Below are 9100 nucleotides of genomic sequence, written 5' to 3' on the forward strand. Positions count from 1 at the left end.
ATAAAACTAAAAAAAAGTTTAATTGTTTGTTACCACATGAAATTCTTTTTTTAAGTAGATCTAACAAGCCACTTTTTACAGTTTACGAATTGAATTCCTGAGATCAAGAAAAATAAGAAAAAATAAGCTAAACAGCGGGCACAGTAATTACAATTGCAACATGTTAATTCCATTTTTAATTGTGTGGAAAATAATTACCATATGCTTAATCTTAACTCATGTTAGTAAAAATTGTTACTGCAATTAAAAGGCTTGAACTTTTACCAATAAGAAATGAAATCTCACAGGCTGAAATATAATTCCTACAACTAAAAGTTGAATTTTAAATGTTATATTTTTTCTAATATCAACAATACTTTTTGATTTAGAAACTTTGTTTCTTGATTAAAAGTTAAAAAGCATCTTTACCAAAAAATTTACTCTTAATGGGCAGCACTTCTTCCCTTAAATTTTGCTGAGAATTTTGTTTTTCTTTGTTTCTTTGGGTTTTTTTTCTTGCATTATATTCATTTTGGCAGCCAACCAGAGCTTGCTGTGGGTCTTTAATATGTATGACCTCATTTACATTGGGATTTTGATTGGCTCTTGACTAGAACACTGGTGAAAATACAGTAGCGTTAAAAGACACGGGTGTGCTAATCATATGGCTCTTATTTATTTTGCAACACATTTTGCATGGTGTAGCGCTGCTACTACTGAGTTTTATAAATCTGGCCCAGTATAGTTAATGAATTTAGCATACAATTCTGAGCTATGCTGCTCGTAGGATTCAGTCATGGGAATACTTTATAGTCCAGCAGCTGGATTTTCAAAACACTCAGAACACTACTCACCCACTAAGACTATCATATCATCCAAACCTCAGTCATAACTGGCTGCTCTACACTTGAGCAGACAGTTATGACTGAGGTTTGGATGATATGATAGTCCTAGTGGGTGATTAGTGTCCTGGGTGTTTTGAAAATCTGGCCGCTGGACTATAAGTAAACAGAGTTCTAAAAATTATTAAAAGATACAGACACAATGGGACCTGGTAGACCACCAAAACTGTCACCGTCAAATAAACACTACTTACAGCTTTCTTCTTTGAGAAAGAGGAGAAAATCAAGCTCCACTGTTGCTTCAGATCTGAGAAATCCACAGATGTTTCTGTCCATCCTTCCACTGTGAGAAGACAAATCAACACTATGAGTCTGAAAGAATGTGTAGCTGTCAAGAAGTGTTACTAAGAAAAGGCAACAAATAGAAAAGAAGAAAATTTGCACTAGAAACCTGAAACTTCCAAAATATGGAATACGTTTTTGTAAAAAGGCAGATTGTGTACCACCAAAGCAATGAAAGAGTCTCTAAACCATGTTTCCAACTATCAATCGAGTGTAGTGGATATAACAGCATATAGAGGTGGTGATTTGTTGTTAATTGAAGGCAACAGACATGCTGATAAGTACAAACACATTTTTAAACATCATGCAATGGAAAAAGTTTGATTAAAAAAAGTAATTCTACAGCAAGATAATGACCCTAAGCACACCATTAAGAAGATAAAGACATACTTATTAAACAACTGACCACCACAAAGTCCAGAACTCAACATCACTGACAAACATATGTGTTTGGTAATATATGGACTGAGAGAAACAGAAAATGCAACAAACTTCTAAGACTGAACTTTGGAGGTCTGGAAAAATATCCCTGCAGATTTCTTTGAAAAACTGAAAGCAAGTCTCCCAAAAAGAATGGAAGCTGTAATAAAGGCACAGGGTGGTCACTAAATACTGAAAATGAGATATTTAGTTGTTAATGCTTTTGTGTAATTTTGTCTTAAATATATGTTTTCTGCTTTTTTCCTGATGCTGAAAAGTAAATAATTTATCCCTGACGATAGAGGATGATGTGATGAAAAGGTGTTCTAAGTCTGAAAGAAATGACTACTCTCTATATTCTGTTTCAGACACTGACATATTACATCACTGAAAAGTTCCAGAGCTCCCCCCGCCCCCCCAAGGAGGCAGAGAAAAGGAAGAAGATGAGCTGAACTGAAATATGAATGAGCCGCAGCCACACTGTGCATTTTGAAATGAGCTGTGTCATTTATGTTATGTCATATGCAGCTGGCCTGTGGGAGCAGAAGGGATGAATGTGATGTACAAAATTCTTTCTGACTCAGGATTGGGGTGGGTTTTGTGGCTAATATCACCAAACAACTGAAGAATCTATATGTAGTAGTTTACATGTTCATGTAACCACTAGGAAAACGCTAGGATTTGCATACACACAGTTATAGAGATTTGCATATTTTGCCATTATTGTATTTGAAATTTTAATGCATGAAAGAAAAGTAACGAACTGAAACCCAAAGAGACCTAATTTTGTACAGATTATAGTTTTACATGTGACTCAGTGTTAGCTATGTGTTGTTGAAAATGAATGGGAGTCTATGTGAAGAACAAGAGATGAAAAAACAACACATAGAGGAGTGCGGGTCAGCATGGCTGTGGATTAGAGATTGGGGACCCTGAGTGAGTACCCTGAGTATTTTGGTGTCTGTTGGGCAAAAGAAAAAACAGGGCTGGGGTTTGGGCGAAAATGAATGGGACTCTAAGGGAGAAACGAGGGATGGAAAAAAATGACAAACATATGAATGTGATGGAAAAGAAATTCGCAATTTAACGGAGATTGAACAAAAACAGAAAGCAGGAAAATAAAAATAATAGAGAAGAAGAATAATATTAAATATAATATAAAATTACTTTGCCAGGCGCAACCGTAATCAAGAATTTTGCCTTTGCCAAGGTGGTTGCCTGGGGCAGTAAAACATTAAGGTTCTTTCTCATTTTACAGCAAAAGTGAAAAAATCTCTGAGTATCACTCATATACATGTATGCATAGTACTTCAGAGTCAGTTAGCATTAATGCTAACTACCAGTAGCTACTTTGCCTCATAGTGAATGATGCTAGACACTTAAAGTCCCACAGTGTAAAAAATTAAAGACAACAGAAACTGAGCACTCCCCTAAGGGAGCTGAGAGAAATGAGTGAAACAGGCTCCACACATGCAGGCCGTGTTTTTGAACATGGTCCGGCTTTTATGCAGCGACGTCTTCAAGAAAGTAAAGTTCTTATTTGTTAAGGCTGTGTGGGAGGGACAAGCCTTGTGGGGATACTGCTTAAATAAATGCTGCCCAAGATCAAGGCTGCCCAGTTTACACTGAAACAGTGAAGTGAGTATTAACTCTTAGAAAGAGAGGAAAAACATGACACTTTTCATTTTCTAATTTTCTAATTCTGGTTTGCACACAGCATTCTAATGCACACATTCACGTTATGTGCAACTATGTTGCTAGCTACAGTATAGTGAACAGTAAATTAGCCTGCTGGCCTCAACCTCACTTTGCAAAATGAGCCTTACATATAGCTATTTTGTCCTTCTAAACCATTTAATAATTGTTTTTTCAGGTAAACCATTGCCACTATTAAGCCAACTTCAGCGTACAATCTGAAAAGTAGTATAACTGCATTCGCACAGTAAAATGAAGTTTGGTTAAGTTTATATTTGTAGCATCTCGTGCTATATGCATGCAGTAAACATATAAGGCCGCTGTAATCACACAGTGTAATGCAGGCTTTAGTCAGCTAAGTTAATTTGGCTACCGTTAGCTCTCTATATTTCCTTGCTAAGGTAAAACATAATTGATATAGTACTCTTTATATTTGCCAGACGTTGTTCTATATGTCTTGGATTTTGTAATCTAGATTATCGTGTGGAATCGACTCACAGATATGCAGACAGAGAAGTATAATTTGGTCTTTGATGTTAGTAATTCTAAATGAGAAGCATTCAAAATCATATCTGAGGTAAAAGTAAGATTATGAATTTAACATTATTTGTTTAGATTTATGTAGCAAGCAAATGGTTTTAGCTATTTTGCTTCAGCTAGTCTTGCTAACTGTGATCAAGTCAGCTAGTCACAGTATACTCAGTACTGAAGACTAGACCAGTGTAGAGGACGTTTCACAGGGTTTCATAGGACAGTACAACACAGATATAGTCAAAAAGCTTTACAAATACAGAATAAAAATATGTTAACATTTTTTGTACAATTCAAACATTTTACATACAGTGCAATACAATTTAGCAAAAAAAAATATTTCTTACCAGTTCAATGTCCAACAGAGTCCAGCTCTTCATCCAAACTCCTCAGTCATTTTAATTCACATTAAACAAACTTAAAAGCAGTTTCTGCAGGTATTGTGTTCTACGACCATTTTATAGTAAGTTTTCCTCATTTTATAGTTTACAATGCAAATAATTAACCAATAAAATTCCATAACATTTTCCTCTAAATGATCATTAAAAAAACATACATACATAATACTTTTCTCATTCATATACTGTTTCACATTCCATTGTCCCCCAGCCATGGCTATACGCAGTGAGTAACATGTACACACTGTGCTCTGAGCCTTTAAAGAAGACATTCAGAGGAAGAAATCAATCAGAGATTTGCGCTCCAAGAGAGCTAAAGGGGCACATTCGGTTAGGAAGGATGACCTAAGCTTCAACAAGGGGCCTATGAAGGATACACACACATGCACAGACCACCCCAAACTGCCCTGGTCGCGATGGAATTTAGCATGACCATGAAAGCTCAGGGGTCTCCCCTCAGGTGAACATTAAAAACACAGAGAAGCGTGGGGGAGAGCTGACCGGCGCACTTTAAACAGGAACACGTTTCGAGGAAATCTCCATCCTCGACTGTTTTTCGACCTTTTAGTCGCTGGAACGTTTGCCAAGCCCGCATAAAACCAGGTCTCAAAGGAAAGAAGACGGTTAGTCTTATTTATGCAGCTTAAATTGTAATTTCTAGAGAGACACAGAGAAAGAAGAGTGATCTGTTCCTTCAGCGCAGCCTATGCCATGGAGAACGCTCATTGTGGAAATTATGCATTACCTCCAGAGAATTTTCAGTTCCTCAAAAGCTTTGTTTCCACGGGGACCGATTAGGGCATGAAGCACTTCCAGTTCAAGAACAACATGACCGCTGTGAGTGTGAGATTGTTCTCTAGTCTGCGCCCACCGGCGGCCCCATATATCAACACTCCAGTCAGAATTATAGAGAACCTACCAAGAGGCCTCAAAGGATCTGTGGCTTTTTTCAGCAACCTTATACCTTTAAGATCTGAGGCTTAAAACGGCCATTTTTAATGTGACTCGGTGATATATTATATTTTCATCAAGTGATCGATGTCCTCAGTTCAGAATAAAGTCAGCTTTTGAAGTCAGTACAAATATTCCGTATAAAAAATAATGTCACATATCAACACTGCAGTCAGCATCACAGAGAAACTAGGTAGATAGAAACTTTATTAATCCCAAAGAAAATTGTAGGGTTACAGTAGCAACATAGGGCTGGTACCGTAGGGGAGTTCACAGATGCATGGAGTATTTATATGTGATACACTATATGGCCAAATATACGTGGACACCTGACCATCACACCTATATGAGTTTGTTAGACATCCCATTCCAAAACCATTGGCATTAGTTGCTCCCCCCTTTTCAGTTACAACAGCCTCTGCTCTTCTGGAAAGGCTTTCTACAATATTTTGGAGCGTGTGTGAGGGAATTTATGCCTATTCAGTCACAAGAACTCTTGCGAGGTCAGGCACTGATGTTGGACGAGAAGGCCTGGCTCGTAATCAATGTTCCAGTTCATCCTAAAGATTCACTGAGGTTGAAGTCAGAGCTCTGTACAGACCACTTGAGGTCCTTTAACTCATTAAACCATGTCTTACTTTGTGCAGTGGGGTACAGTCATGCTGGAACAGGGAAAGGTCTTCCCAAAACTGGGCCACATATAATTGTCTAAATGTCTTTGAATGCTGTGACATTAACATTACACTTCACTGGAACTAAGGAGCCGAGCCCAAACCCTGAAAAACAGCCCCCGATCATTATCCCTCCTCCACCAAACTTTACTGTTGGCATTATGCATTTTGGTAGGAGGCATTCTCCTGGCGTCAATCAGACTGCCATTTGAAGCATGATTCATCACTCCAAAGAATACGTTTACACTACTCCAGCTGACACTTGGCATTATGCATAGTGATCTTAAACTCACAGCTGCTCTGCCATGAAAAAACCTGATGCACAGTGCTGCCAGAAAGACTCAGGAGGCAAAAGTGAAGGAGGACAATCTTTTTTATCCTTAATGGAATTTTACAAGTTGAAAGACAACAATTCAGTCGAAATTAAAGAGTCTTTGGCATAGGCCCTGTCTTCGGTCCAGGTCTTGGAGCGTCAAGACCCTCACTGATCCTGCCGGATAGAGACGGCAGGGGCGGAGCCTACCCCCGGACAACCAGATTGATGTTGATGTTGCTTTCAGAGGCAGTTTGGAACTCTGTAGTAAGCACCCACCTGCCCTGCTCTATGGGTTTGAGTGGTCTACTTCTCCATAGCTGAGATGTTGTTGCTCCTAGATCTCCCCATTTCACAATGATAACACTATAGTTGACCAGGGTAGATCTAGCAGGGAAAAAAATTTCACGAACTGACTTGTGGCAAAGATGGCATTCTGTGACAGCACCACTTTTAAAGTCAATGAGGTCTTCAAGTATGGCCCATTCTACTGCCAGTGATTCTCTATAGAGATTTCATGTGTATGTGCTTGATTTTCTATACCTTTTAGCAATGAGTGTGCCTGAAATACCTAAATTCAATAAATAGGAGGGTTGTCCACATACTTTTGGCCATATAGTGTATATTTATTGTTCAAGCTGAGATAATGGTAGGACTGTTATGTCTGTAACAACTATTGTGATGCCTCAAATGATGTGTGGAGAATTCAGCTGCTGCTGTTTGAATGCTCCTGACCTGGACCTGAACCCTCTGCTACTTTACCTGAGGGTTACCAAGCACTCTGGTTTGGATCCAAACCGTCTCATCATTCCTGCACTGATCTCCATATGACGGGGGCATGTCCGGTCACACACATCAAACGACCCAATAGCTAATAAAAACAAGCTTCCTGTGTACTGACAGGTATTTCCTGTGCTCCTGTAATGAACACACGCGCCGCACCTTGGAGGGATTTTACAGCAAGCCCGTGGTTTTTGGTTCCATCTGTAGACTTGGATATGCATGTGTGTGTATGTGTGTGTGTATCTGTGTGTAAACGGCCAGCCCACCACCACATGTGTTTCTGATGAGCGAATATAGATCTGAATTTCAAATAAAAGTAATGGTAAGCAGGCATGGCTGGTTGGGGGGAGGATTCCTGAGCGCTGAGCTACAAGGGGAAGCGGAATTAAAAATATCCCAGGCGGCTGGCGGGGGTCCAGGCGTGTGAAACGGCAGGAGAGAGCCGAGGGGTCAGGCGGTCTGGGGTGTACCAGGCATTAAAGGAGTAGTTCGGACGAAAATCAAGCCTATCCATACCAATAATGCTAGTACTGTTTTTAGCCATACAACATTTTTTCTATATATACAACTTTTGTCTATTTTAATAGATAACAGTATATCATACAGTGTCAGAAACCACATAAGCAAGTCTATAAGAGATTACATAACAAATTGACACAGATTGAGGCCACTGTGGGATGATTTAGACATGCAGTTTGCACAATGCTAACAGGTAAAGAAGCAAACGTCAGACACCAAGCATGTCTTATTGGAGCATTTGAGGTAGGGGAAAATTGAGTAAATTCGATTTTTCACCAAACTACTCCTTTAAAGCTCCTGTTCCAGTCCAACTTACCAGGTCTGGCAAACAGTAGCCTGTGCTGTGGCCGGCGGATCACAGTGACATTTCAAAAGCTTGGGCGTTTTGGCGCCGAGACACGATGATTAATGACTCGTATTATCCCTACAGAGCGCAAACACACCACATACGGCCCTGAAAAATATACACGTGCCTCCTCCACCAGGCTGAGGGGAGACTCTCTCTGCTTCCATCTCCAACCTCTTTTTCCCCTCGTTCTCTTTCTCTCTCTCAATAACAGTGTGTAAACTTACACATATGGCACATCTGAGGACAATCATGCAGTGCACAGTCTCTCTTTATCTTCCTGAGTGGATATTTATTGCCTCTTCTAACACTGTCCACATGCAGAGACAGAGTATTACTGAACTGAATGGTGAGTCAGAATAGGCTCCACTCCCACTCATGTGAAAAATTAGAGTTTGGTCAAGTTTTGATATTAACGAGGAATAATACATTTAATAATAAACTTCATTTATCTAGCATCTTTTGTACATTAAATTGCAGCTCAAAGTGCTTTACAAATAACCAACACAAAAACACTGCAAATAAATAGCAGACAAAACACAAAAAAGTAAAATAAAATAATAATAGTAGTAAAACAAGAAACTATAGTTCAGCAAACCATTTAAAAATGTAAAAAAATGTAAAAATACATAAAATATTCTTTGGTGACATTGTTATTTCAAAACTACCAAAGGACACTCATGTTAAGTATGACTGTGAGAGACATAACTGACCTCAAGTCTTTGAAGAAAAATTTCAATGAAAAAAAAATTAGACAAAATTGATTAAATTCAATCTGCCAACATCAAAGTAGTTAATGAATATATTTTTTTTTTTATTTCCAACTGTATGTGTGTCACTTCGCCAGTCAGTTTCACTATGTTCACGCTCTGTTATTACTGTAATGCTGTTCTCCCACAGTGGCATCAGGTTCAGTGTTCAAGTAAAGAGATTTCCATTATACGACCCTGTTTCCAAAAAAGTTGGGACGCTGTTCAAAATGTAAATGAAAATGGAATGCAATGATGTGCAAATCATTTAAACCCTATATTTAATTTAAAATAGTACAAGACAACATATCAAATGTTGAAACTGAGAAATCTTATTGTTTTTTGAAAAATATTTGCTCATTTTAATTTGATGCCAGCAACATGTTTCAAAAACGTTGGGACGGGGGCATGTTTACCATTGTGTTTCATCACCTCTTCTTTTAAAGTCACTCTGTAAGCGTTTGGGAACTGAGGAGACACTGCTGTAGTTCTGAAAGTGAAATGTTTTCCCAATCTTGCTTGATGTAGCATGTCAGATGCTCAACAGTCCGGGGTCTCCTT

This window comes from Colossoma macropomum, unplaced genomic scaffold, assembly GCF_904425465.1.
Source record: "Colossoma macropomum unplaced genomic scaffold, Colossoma_macropomum, whole genome shotgun sequence".
NCBI classification, from domain to species: Eukaryota; Metazoa; Chordata; class Actinopteri; order Characiformes; family Serrasalmidae; genus Colossoma; species Colossoma macropomum.